The sequence below is a fragment of the Durio zibethinus genome, chromosome 11 (genome assembly GCF_047325235.1).
Source record: "Durio zibethinus cultivar Kanyao isolate XHJ-2024 chromosome 11, ASM4732523v1, whole genome shotgun sequence".
NCBI classification, from domain to species: Eukaryota; Viridiplantae; Streptophyta; class Magnoliopsida; order Malvales; family Malvaceae; genus Durio; species Durio zibethinus.
The window spans coordinates 13,787,884-13,802,388 of NC_143172.1; the positions used below are offsets into that span (position 1 = coordinate 13,787,884).

The 14,505-nt window shown below is 28.4% G+C and overlaps 1 pseudogene; it reads right to left on the minus strand.

Annotated features, from left to right (window-relative positions):
- Positions 1 to 1,056: 1,056 nt before the first annotated feature.
- Positions 1,057 to 9,021, minus strand: LOC149516138 (21 kDa seed protein-like; annotated as a pseudogene).
- Positions 9,022 to 14,505: the final 5,484 nt, after the last annotated feature.

Here is a 14,505-nt window from a genome sequence, read left to right on the forward strand (position 1 = left end):
AATTTAATAAAATTCAAATTAATTTGTTTAGCATTTTTGTAATTTTTTTAAATGTTAGTTTTTTCATAATATTTTAAGTCTACAATCAAGTATAAAACACACACACACACACACACACACATACACACACATATATATATATATATATATATATATTAAACAATTACAACTTCTTTCTATATAATTTTCACTTTTAATTTTGCTATTAATCTTTTTCTTCAATTAACATACAATTTTTTCAATACAAAAATTAGATTAAAACCACTTTATAAAAGTTTAAAAAATATCATAACTTCTAATCTCAAAATTTTAACTTTATTCTTTTAATAGTATATTTTATTTTTACTTATCTTGAAGAAAAACATATATTTAACAATTGATTTATTTATATATTTAAAAAAAAAAAAAGTCATTCATAATTTTAAGTAAAATTATTTATTTGATATATTATACTTCTTTGTACATTTGTTTGATAAAATTTATAATTTTATAAGTTTGTTTTGTACATTTCTTGTATATATATATTTATATTAATAATATAATAGGATAGATTAATGAAAAATTTTATTGCTTCTATTGATTGTTCCGAAACTCTGTTTGTTAGCTATTGTTAGCATTATAACCTTTTGATTGCTTTAATAAACTTAGCGTGGAAAAAAAATCAACAAAGATATATTCTAGAAAAGTTCGATTGTTAGCAATTTTCAGTTGAATTTGGCAGTCGATTTTACTTCCTTTTCTCTATATTTTTTTATCATTACAATGCAATATATGCAAGCCCATGAGTCTACTACTAGAATGGATGCCTCAATGGCCGCAAAGGAAGAAGCCAACTACATTTTCCTGATTAGCAAAGAAGTAAATTGTTTATTCGTTAAGTTGGAAAGAGTAAAAAGCTGGGCTGCCAAAGAAAAAAGCAATAAGCATATGCATCCTGCCTCAAACTGAAACAAGGCAACCTTAACAAAAAGGTGTCTCAGAATTAAGCAGGGACTTAACTCTATTTACTCTAAAGTAACAGCTACTAGTGATTGCGTGGATAGTGAATGGTTTCAATCAAGTATCAATAATTTGTTTTATCCCTCTAGCTGTTTTCTTAAATATGAATGGCCATCCTTGATCACTAGTAAGAGCCAAACGTATTGGTCCATCATCTTCCTCTCTCCTAATATCGCTGCATAAAGTTGCGCATGATTCACAGACTGAAGGGCAGTACTTAAATTTGTAACCAAGTACTCCGAAACTTCTCAATCTTAAACCAACTGGTCAAAGTGTTAGGACCAGGCAGGGATTCAAATAACGGTTTGATAGCGGAATAGCGGTCGCAAAATTGCGGTAGCGCTGCCCTCTGTCACCGTTAATAGATAAAAAAACGGTTGAAAAATTCATTCACAGCAAAAACGGAGAGTAACGGTCGTAAAATAATGGCATAACGGACAATAGCGGCAATAATGGACCGTTATTGTCGCTATTTCGTTTTTTTACTCAACTCACGGATCTAATAGTTCTAACAAAAAAATAAAATTTTAAGCCTGCAAAATAAAACAACGAACCTGCAAAAGTAAAAGTAAAAGCCAAATCAAAAAATAAAGCTCACAATCTCAGATCTTTATCATCAAAAGAAATTTTAAAATGAGTTAGAAAACAGATCAATTATTTCAAGTTTCAACTTTCAACCATTCAAATGGCATTTTCGGCATTCAAATTCAAATCAACCTTAAGTTTTCAATCAACATTCAAGATCAAACAAGGTAAGAAAAGAAAATTAAATTACCTTTTTTTTTTTGTAAAATTTCTGTAAAATGATCTGTTGTGTCTTGTGAGAGTTTGAAAGACGAACGAGATATCTGTAGATACTAGGTAAGTCAGCAAGTGATAGTGATAAAGGGATGTGAGAGAAAATGAGAGATGAAAAAAAAAAGAAATAAAAAAAATTTTTGGAAAACCAGAGAAGGTAAGATGCAAGATGAAAAAGAAGATGAACAGAAAAATGGAGCGTTTCTAGAAGGGTCTCCATTTGCTAGAAAGAATTAAACAAATTTGATATATTAGGCACGTTGAGAGATTGGATGGGGTGGGGAGGATTGAGTGTGGTGGGGCGTTGGGGGGAAGGTGGGTAGGGATTAGGTGTGGTGGGATGTTGGGGGGGGGAAGGTGGAGAGGGATTGATGGGGGTGGGGAGAGATTACGTGTGGTAGGGTGTTTGGAGGGTGGGATTGAATTTTTTTATTTAATTTTATAATTAATTTTTGAAAATTTTTTAGATAAAATTTAATTAGTGGTTTTGAAAATTTATAATTAATATAATATATAGATATTTTAAATGAAAAATTTTGATAAATTTTTTTGTATAAGTTAGATGAAAAATAATTAAAATTAAATATTATATTTTGATTGTGTTATATATTAATTTATAATTTTGTATATGAATTTTAATTTTTTTGTTGTTTTGATATTTATATTATTGTCAATTCTTTTGATATTATATTAATTCTTGTTATTTTTGTGTAATTATTGAAGATTGTGTTTATTATATAATTATTAAAAGTTGTTTGTGATAAAAAAAAATTATATCAATTAGTGTATCAAAAAAATTAAGTTACTTAACAAATTTAGCATTTTATGATCTATTACTCTTATTAAGATTAAAAACTAAAAAATAAAAAATATAGGTTTGAAAATTTTATTAAAATATAAGTTTGAAAACTTTTAATTTTTGAAATTTTTTTTAGATAAAATCTAATTAGAGGGATTGAAGATTTATAATTAAAAAAAATAAGAGATTAATAATTTAATATGATATACATAAAGATTGTAGATGAAAATTATTGATAAATTTTTTATATAAGTTAGACAAAAATTAATTAAAATTAAATATTATATTTTGATTGTGTTAGATATTAATTTATAATTTTGTATATGAAATTTAATAAAATTTTTTTGTTGTTTTTATATTTATATTGTTATCAATTCTTTTGATGTTAGATTAATTCTTATTATTTTTGTGTAATTATTGAAGATTGTATTTATTATATAATTATTTGAAGTTATTTGTGATAAAAAAATTAATATCAATTAGTGCATCAAAAAGATTAAGTTATTTAATAATATTCTTAAGATTAAAAACTAAAAATTAAAAAATTTAGCGTAAAATCAATTTTTAATGATGTAATAAGTAATATTAATATTTCTAAATATAAGTTTATTTTATTTTTATACAAAATAGTAAGTATTCCACCACGTGAAGAGTTCCCAAGTAAAGGAGTAGAGGGCGCGCCAAGTGATGATATAGGTTGGCATTTTGGAACACCTATGTCAAATACAAGAGGAAATGTTTCATGTAAACTTTGTGGTAAAGTTGTAAAAGGAGGAATAACACATTTCAAAGAACACATTTCAAAGAACACATTGCTCATAAAACTGGCAATGTTGCACCATGCCCCAACGTTACTAGTATGTTATGTTTTTTTAATTTTTTTGAAAATATTATTGTTAATTTCTTAATAAAAATTATAAAATTACATAAGCATGTGCAACTAATTTTCTCTTTTTTTTTTAACTATATTATTAATAGGTATAGTAAGAGAAAGTATGATGAAACTCCTTCAAGAAAGCAAATCAGAAAAAGTTGACAACAAAAGAAGAAAAAATGAATTTTTATCACAGTTAAGAGGGGAAGATGATTATGAAAGATTTATTGATGAAGACATTACTACTAGACAAGTCGTGCGAGATAGTATCCAATCACAACATGAGTGGCACAGAAGACAAGAATTCAGACAAAGAACTAGTGGTTGGAGTAACATATATGAATAAGGACGAAGCTCTCATGGTTCAGTTGCTAAATATTTTGAAGAAAGAACAAGGAAATCAACTCCAAATGAGTCTGAATTTTCATTAAGGGGAGCTGTTCCTGAATTGGTTAGAAGTAAAAGTTCAAGACAACCAAAAGTAAGTGATTCATTTCTAAAGACATTAAGAAGAAAAATGGGTGAATCAGTATCAAAATTTTTTATATATGATCGACTTCCTTTTCAATTAGCAAATTCCCCATGGTTGCATAATTTGATTTCTGTGGCAGCAGAAGTTGGCCAACATGTAAAACTTCCAACACCTTATGAGGTCTCAGATGTGTATTTAGAGTCTGAGTATCAACAGGTTCATGAATGGGTTAATGGATTAAAAGCTTATTAGAATGAATTGGGTGTCACTTTGATGTGTGATGGTTGGACCAATAGTTTGAATCAAATGCATATCATTAATTTTCTTGTTTACTGTAGTAAAGGGACTATTTTTTGGAAATCTGTAGATGTCTCAAGTGTTCGTAGTAGAGATACAAACTTTTACTACAGATTATTAGATGAAGTTATGGAAGAAATTAGAGAAAAATACATTGTTCAAATAGTCACTGATTACGAGACAGCACTTAAGGCCGCAGGAAAAAGACTAATGGAAAAAAGAAAACTTTTGTATTGGACAGCATGTTCAGCTCATTGTTTGGACTTGTGCCTTGAAGATATTGGGAGGAAAAAAAATTTGGCAAAAGTTTTGGATGATGCAAAGAAAGTGACTTGTTTTATATACAATCACATTTGGACTGTTAATTTGATGAAGAAATATATACAAGGGAAGCAAATACTTCGTCTTGCTCTTACCCAATTTGCCACTCATTTCATACAATTAGAAGAAATAATGAGGCAAAAGCAAAGTTTGAGAGAAATGTTCAATTCAAAGGTTAGTACTTAGTAATTAGTACAATTATTTAAATCTAGCATCTTTTTATGATATTATTATTTTAAAATATTAATTTAAAATATATTACTCTAAAAATTTATTGATGAATATATAGGAATTTAAAGATTCAAAATGGGGACAACAAAAATTAAGACCTGTTTATGAAGTCAAAAAAATCATTTTGGGAAAAGATTTTTGGAAAAAAGTAGGTGATATAATAAAAGTTTATGAGCCTTTGGTAAAAGTGTTGCGCCTTATGGATGGTGATGAAAAACCAACAATGGGCTTTATTTACGAGGCTGTGGATAGAGCTAAACAAGCAATTCAACAAACTTGTCATTATTCTGCTGAATATGAAAAGATTATTGACAACAGATGGAGTTTCATGCACTCTGACTTGCATTCAGCTGGTAAGTAAACCAAGAATATAGATGGTATTTAAAAAATATGTTTATTTTTTATACTTAAATTGCTTATATATTTATTTTTTATTACTTTAATATAATATTGTTATAAATTATGTTTAGGTTACTCTCTAAATCCACAATTTCAATTTGGAGTAAAACATTTTGCAAATGTATTTAAGGAAACATTAGAAGGTATGAAAGCAGTTATTGAAAGATTAGAACCTTCGATAGATACTCAAATCAGAATGATTAATCAGGTTAGTATTTAATACTATTTTATAACTTTAACATTTGTTTTATGTATTAAAAATCAAATTATTTTTTATTTATTCATTTATTATTGTATTTTCAATCGATGTAGTTGTTATTATTTCGAGACAAGCATGAAACATTTGGTAGTCCACAAGCACAAAGAGTTGAAAGCAAATGAATCCAGGTAAATAGTAAATTAAATAATTATAATTTATTTATATTATTTAATTGTATAGCCCATTGAAATTTAATTTAAATAATTTTATACAACTGAGTGGTGGATGATATATGGCACTTGTGTTCCTGAATTACAAAAACTAACAATCAAAGTGCTTAGTCAAACAACATCTGCATCAAATTGTGAACGTAATTGGAGTACATTTAGCTATATTCACAACAAATCAAAAAATAGATTGAAGTTTGAAAGACTCCAAAAACTTGTATATACCTATTATAACATGAGGTTGAGGATGAGACATCAGAAAAGAATGAGCATTAATGAAATAAATAATAGTTTTAATCCTATTAGCCTTGACCATATTTTTGAAGATGATGATCCACTAACAGAATGGTTGCAAGAGAAAGAAAATCCTCTATTAGATGGTCAAAACTCTGATTGGTTGCTTACAGATAATTCTAATAATGAAATGAATGTTGAACGATCACGTCAATCTCAAGAAATGAATGTGTCTCATTCAAGTTCAAGTCCAACACCAAGTCAGAGTGATGATGGTGGTGGTTTAAGTCCAGATGATGATGGTGATGGAGATGGTGATGGTGATGGTGATGGTGATGGTGCGAATTTGGTGATAATATGGATGCAAATCGACCTTACAGCCCACTTGGAGGAGAATTTGGGCTTGCTGCTACTGGTGGACTTTTTATTAATATGGCAGAATACGGAGGAAATCCATTTGCTGAATCTAGTGAGGGTCAAAGTGCACATACAGCTCGATCAAAAGGAAAAGCAAAGAAGCACCACCATGAAATTTTTAGAGGTTCTTCATCTTCAAGTGAGAGACCAAATTCTAGTAACTTTGAGTATAGTGAATCATCTGCTAGTACTCAAAGACATTACTATCCACCAGAACAACATAATTTTCAACCTCCTCATGGTTATCCACCTCCATATGGTTATTATCCACCTCAAATGTATCCTCCACCTCCTCAAATGTATCAGTTACCATAAATGTACCCTCCACCACAAATGTATCATCCTCAAATATATCCTCCACCTTAAATGTATCAAGAACAAAGGTCTCAAGGATGGAGATGGAGTCAACTTGGCTCTCAAAGTGAAGATAGAGAATCTGATCCTTCTCATCATTCTACCATGTGGTAAATTTGAAATATGTATCAATAATTGTAGTTGATGGAATTTGAATTTATTATATTTTTAAGTTTGTAATTTTATTAAATTAAATGCTTGGTATTTAACATATTATGTTTTGTTAATATTTGATTTGTCTAGAATTAATATTGAATATGAACTTGGCCAAGAAAAATTTTATGGATAAACCAAATATGAATGCTTTTTATAATCTAAAAAAAATTGTGAATAATTTTTTTAGAAAATAAAAAACATAGTGTCATAAACTATTTTTAAAATCATTGAATAAGAGTTTTTATAATTATAATTATAATTATAATTGTTACATTTTATAATAAATTGTGCAAAAAAAAAAATTCACGACCGTGATGACCGCAGTGACCGCAATTATCTCCGTTATATCCGAAAACGCGACAAATGCTATGCGACCGAAAACGTGACCGTGATCGCTATTTAAATCCCTAGGACCAGGGTTCCCTATAACCCCATCAGTAATCACCCACCATTTTCCAGCGGAAGAGTCATAATTGTCAAGCTTCCACACAGTTGATGTTGGGCACAATTTGGTTCTGATGGGAAGGAACTCTATGTTTACATCAAAGGATAGGCGTACAACACCATCATTAGTGTCTACATTTGAAAATGTCACCGGTATACCATCATCACCGGATCGTCTTTGAACAACGATTTCAGGGCATTTTTGTTTGCTAGACTTGCCTAGGGCTAGCCCCCCACCACCAGCCATCGATCTTGCTGAAACGATGAAGTTTTCAATGCCCGTGCGGAGCTCTTCACCATCAGTGTCAAGCACAGGCTCATTTGCAGCTTTGGCCACCCTAAACAAAAAGGATGGTTTTGTAATTGAGAGGACATGAAGAAGAAAAGCTGCAGCTGTTGTGGTTTCATGGTGATCCGATTGTTTGATATGTGTTAGTTCACTCTTCTATTCAAATTTATAAAGGCAGGAAACGATGTGCAAACCGTGAACGTCCAGATTTGATTAAATACACATTTCAAATGCGAAGGTAATTAGGACCACTTTTTTCATGTTTTTGACGTGAAGATAAAAATTTAGTAATCGCAGTGCCCCACCCCCAACTCGTTTCATGTAGTCTTGTAGCTATTGTTTTTGTCGTCATATCTATTGAAGCAAATGCATGAATAACACATTCAGAATAATTCCTTCCACACGGTTCCGTGTGGCAAGAAATATCTTTGTTATTCGTTTTTTTTTTCCTTGTACACATGTTTGCACAATTTTTATGAATTTTTTAAGCACTTCATGTGAGAATATATATATATATATATATGCACACCACTATGTGAGTGGAAGTGGAAGAGAAAAAAAAATGACATGAAAAGAAAATATATGATTTGAAAGGAAAAAAAAAGGTTTTCACGTAGAAAATAAGTTTTTAGTGATGATTATTTACACTTTTTACGGCGTTTCTAAAAGAGTCGATTATAATTGTGTAAAAAAAATACCGCTAATCAATTAGTGGCATTTTGATATAGACACCTCGAAATGTTTCCCAACGATCATAAATTTTTCTTTTAGAGGCTCTTTTTTTATTATAAATGTCGATATATTTTTGTAATTTAGCGACATTTACAAAACAAATGCCATTAAATTACAAACATTTAGCAACATTTTATTATCTTAAACATCGTTAAATTCTAAAATTTACTGCCTCTATATTGAAATACATAAAAATTAATATTTAAAATCATTATTTCTTTCAATATTTGGTAATACAATTATATAAAAAAAAGTTTTGAAACACATTAAATTTAATTCAAATTCATAAACTAAATATTATAAACATCTAAATATCTAAATACATAATTTGTTTCAATACATTAAAAAGGTTAAATACAATAAAATTCAACTTGTTTTCCAATGATATAAATTAAATAGAAATTCAAAAAATATAAAATTCATGATTCTCAACTATCGAAGCACTACAATTTGATGAAAGGATTTTTTCACCATGATTACTAGCGTGCTCAAGAACTTACTGAATAAAATAAAATAAATCTTTACACTTAATAATAAGTTATTTAAATTAAAAATATATATATAAAGTTACTAAATTTAATACTTGAATTGGTGGACCACCTAGATTGGTTCCTAGAAATTATTATTGCACAAAATTTTTAAGTGCAACAAATTGTTCATGCAATTGCTAATATCTTACACACTCATACTCCATTCTAGCATGCTTTGCATCAATTCTAGCACACTTCTCTTATAGTCCGGTGTGACTGCTTCTCATTGTGCTTCCATTTGCTTGACATGTAGTTACATAGTTTGCAATTCCTCTCTCAATATGGAGATGTCTTACTAAGACTGATTTGCTGAAAATATAAATTGTTACGAGCTACATCCATAGGAGCTAAATGGTGTTGGACCCAATCTAAGGCCTCGAACTTATCTATGTCTTTTTTTTCCAACAACTTCTGTGAATATATGATCTTTAAGTTCTTAAATGTTGACAAAACAATCGGATTATGTTTAAATCTCAACAACCATTTTCTCTTTCACTTTCTCTTGTAAATGAATCAAATAAAGTTATCAAGTTTAATAATTAATTCATAATATATTTGTAATAGTAATTTTATTTTCAGTATAAAAAAAATCCAAGAATTACCAAATTTTCTCGTATTTCGACATCATGTAAAATCAGTCTTTTTTCGTGTGGGTTATTCGAAAAAGCTCCACACATCCAATTTTTTCATCAAACTTAATCTTGTACGTAAAAACACATAAACCGTAACATTTTCACACATATCAAGCATGGTAACCAAGTTCAACCATTCTAACAAGTTTCATATCATGTATTCAAGCTATCTAAATTATTAATATAAATATAACATAAAATTTACATCTTTACCTTTTGATAACATTTTGACACATAAAAAGCACGATGGTCAAGTTCAACCATTAGGATCAATTTAATATCATGCATTCGAGCTATCTAAACTGTTAAAATAGAAATATAATAGTAAATTTATATATGCCCTTTGATAGCATAAAAAGTCATAAAAACATATAAACCATAACATTTTCACACATATCAAGGGTGACATCCAAGTTCAATGATTCGGGCAAGTTTAATATCATGTATTTGAACTATCTAAATTGTTAAAATAGAATTATTACACCAAATTTACATTTTTCCCCTTAACAATATAAAATATCCTAAAAACAGATAAACTGTAACATTGTTACACATATCTACCGTGGTAGCCAAGTTCAACCATTTGAACAAATTTAATATCATATAATCGAGCTATCTAAACTATTAAAACATAAATATAATAACAAATTTACATATTTGCCCTTTGACGGCACAATAAGTCTCAAAAACACATAGACCAAAATATTTTCACGCATATCAAGTGTGGCAACCAAGTTCAACTATTTGGATAAGTTAATATCATGTATTCAAGCTATCTAAAATATTAGAATAGAAATATAATAGCAAATTTGCATTTTTACCTTTTAACGACATAAAAAGTCCTAAAAACACATAAACTGTAACATTTTCACACAAAACAAGTGTAGCAACTAACTTTAACCATTCAAACAAATTTAATATCATGTATTAGATTTATCTAAACTATTAAATCAGCAATATAATAGCAAATTTACAATTTTACTCGTTAATGACACAAAAAGTCCTAAAAACACATAAACCGTAACTTTTTCACACATTTCAAGCGTGACAGCCAAGTTCAACCATTTGGACAAATTTAATATCATATATTTAAGCTATCTCAATTGTTAAATTAGAAATATAATAGCAAGTTTACATTTTTGCTGTTTGACAGCAAAAAATGTTCTAAAAACACATAAACCACAACATTTCCACACATATCAAGTGTGGCAGCCAATTTCAACAATTTGGACAAGTTTAATATCATGTATTTGAGCTATCTAAATTGTTAAATTAGGAATATAATAGTAAATTTACATTTTGCCCGTTGACGACATAAAAAGTCCTAAAAACACATAAATCATAATATTTTCACATATATCAAGCATGGCAACAAACTTCAACAATTTGTACAAGTTTAATGTCATGTATTCAAGCTATCAAAACTATTAAAACAAAAATATAACATCAAATTTATATTTTTGCCCTATGATGGCACAAAAAGTCTCAAAACACATAAACCATAACATTTTCACATATCAAGCATCGTAGCCAAGATCAACTATTTGGACAAGTTTAATATCATGTATTCAAGCTATATAAACTTTTAAAATAGAAAATAGATGTGAATTTACATTTTTACCCTTTTATGCTATAAAAGTTCTAGAAACATATAAACCGTAACTTTTTCAAAGCTGAACTTTTTCTTTTTACTTTCTTGCAAAGCTTTTTGATCCATTCATGTGCCTATATTTCTATTGCTTTTTGCTAACAATCGCAATCTTTTTTTTTGTTGTCATACCAAACAATTGTGTATAGAGCAAAAATACAAATATTAGCAACTAAAAACATAAAACACTTTTAGTATTTAAAATAATGTTAAATTTTCTAAATTAGTACATCTCATTTCCTTGAGAACCAAAATCTAACTAAGTGTTCATATTGCCACCTAATCACACCACAAGATATGCCACCTAATCACACCACAAGGTAGCTTTTTTATTGTTGCATCTACATTACTATTTCAATAAAAATACTTTTGCTTCAAATTATGTTTATAGTTTTTTCATTTCTTTCCCAATCACTTTAGCACAAATGAAGTAAGTATTTTAAGTAAAAATCTTGACTCTAACAATACAAAAAGGAAGGTTAAATCAATCTACCAACTTGAAAATAATTAATACCTTTATTTAATTAATTATACTAATACGTCAACAAAGTTTAAAGTCTCAGTTTTTACTTTTCGTGAAACTTTATGCTATGTTTCATAATGAATAGGCAATTTCATTCCATTACAGGTAACCATTCCTAGAAACCTAGCCAATAATTAATGCTCTTCACCAATTGGTTGCCTATTACAGTTTGCATAACTACAATACACTCTTTTGGAGGTAGTGTCTGTAATTCTTTTAAAATTGTCTAGTCTCTTATACCACGTTGACCATTATTATTAGCTACAAAAAAATAAACAAATAAAAGTCAATAAGAAATTACCAAAACTTTAATGATTATAATCGAAATCTAAATATGAGGTTTACGATACTTGTATTCAAATTAAAAGTAGAATTAATTGGCAAGATATTATCTAAACATTGACCCTCTGTATTATCAAATCCAATATCAAAGGATGGATTAGAAGTGAATGAGTTAGAATCAACAATAGGTACATTTCCCTCCAAAGGATTCACCCGATGTCCAATATCAACATGTGCCCCTGATGGTTTTGAACTAATATGTCTGATATTTAATCTTTGGCATTCTAACTTAGATGCATCATAATAGCACATCAGTTAAAAGTTAAAAAGTTAAGACATGGTAAATAAAATAGAGTCAATCCTTAAATTACATAAAAGAATTCATAACCAACATTATATAAAGTTATGTTTAATTTATTAAAAGAGAATGTGGGATTTATAACACATTAAATACACAATAGCGAATGCCATATAAATTACATAAAAGCATTTATTACAATATGTTTTAAACATTCTAATTACATAATACAAATGATTTGTCATGGTTCATAAATGTCTTCATCAATATCTTTACGTACCTATTAAGCAGAGTTACTGGAGATATTTCCATCCAAGTTTTGTTCAGTAAAAAGAAAACATTTAACTTCATGTTCAACATCATCTTTGGCTTTTGACGCCATATCAAATAAGTCTTTAGGTGCATTATGAAGAACAACAAACAAACCTATATCTTTGTGGTCTTTGGAACAAAATACTTGTTTAACTTGAGAGAAAAAAAAAACATAACATTTATCGATGAGTTGTTGTCCAATATGAATTAATCAAGAAAAATTCACAATTGTAAATTCAAAGTTATCTTTCTTAATATCACTGGCACTATTCACATCAACCCAATCATATCGAAATAATTTCACTTGCTATAATAATCCAACTCAATGATATCATTAATTATGCCATAATAGTCAACATTTTCCTTTAAAAAGTTTATGTCCTTAACATTAGTGTAGCTTGTAGTTGACAAAGTAACAACAACTCTAGAATTTTGTGTTTTTTTAAATCTCTCAAAAGATTTAGTGCAAAATCTAAATCCATTAATGACAAAACCTATGTATTGTATCACAATCCTACTCGAATCTCTTGAAAGACATTTCACCTTTTCACTAACAGGCATTCCATTCCAAACCTATAAAGGTGGAATAAAATATATGTTATTAATTATATTTATACCCAAAGCATTTTATGTACAATTCTAAAATTAGGAATTATGGCATTACTTACAGTTTCTCCTAACCATTCATGAAAGTTTTCTATGATATTAAGTCCTTAAAAGTTTGATCATCGATAATGTGCAAAAGTTCTCAAATAGTTTCTATACTCACTATATGCATTAAGATGAACTATTAAAATAAGAAAAATATAATAAATTATGTTTTAGAGAATAAATAATTTCCTCGCATGAAAACTTACGTATATAGCAATTCAGTTAAGTCATGATGGAAAAGAACATATCAATGTGCTTGTGTCCAAGAAGTATCTTCTAACTTCACCACTTCAACATTGTCTATTGGTTGCCCAAAACTCTTAAATAGATAAATATAGGCTAAATCAATATTTTGCATACCAAGATTTCTCAATGGTTATTTTAAATCTTGTTTTAATATCTTTCAAATATCTTAAACAAAATTTCGTACACTCTTTTGCTAAATATCCTTTAGTAATAAAATCTTTTGGATAGCGTTTGTTGCAACAATAAGACTTTAGCCTCCCCAAAAACCTAAAGCATAAAACATTATTCATATACCTTTCTGACTAAAATTCTATGGTAAACACTAACTTGTTAATAAGATATTTACAAATAATGCCACTCAATAAGATACATCCATCAATAATAAACTAGTTCATCAACTTTTCTTTCATATGGAAGGTGAATAACCAATGCATCATAATAGTGAAAAAGTTTGAAAAGAAAATCTTCTTTAAATGGCATAAAGTTATCACGACTTGATCTTGAAAATTGTTAAGCTTAGCCACATTTAGAACTTTCCTACAAATAGCTTTAAATATGTTGTTAAGTTCAATTACTACTGAAGTAACTTGTTTTGACATTAATAAACATAAAGCAAAAGAAAGTAAATCATGCATTAATATGTAGTAATCATGTAACTTTAATGAAAAAAGTTTTCGCTCTTTGAGATTCGCACAACTCGATATATTTTACATATAGGAATATGGGATTTTTCACATTTTTTAACGCTTTACAAAGCACATTTTTCTTTATTTTAGACATCCCAAAACAAGCAAAAAACAATCATGATTTACCATTAGGAAGTAACATGGGATGAAGATCAAAGTGAATCCCCATGTTAACTAAGTCAAGACAACTCTTTAAGTTATCATTTAATCTTTTATCCACATTAAGAATTGTCCTTATAAAATTTTCAAAAACATTTTTCTTTATGTGCATCATATCAAGGTTATGACATAATAAATTATATTCCCAATAAGGTAACTAAAAAAATATTTTTTTTTATAAATCAACCTTATTAAAGGTTATCTTCTTCATCTTCCTCTTCATCACTTTGAACATTAATACCACTAATTTGAATATCAAAATTGCCAACTTAAGGAGTAGAAAGGACACCTAAAAA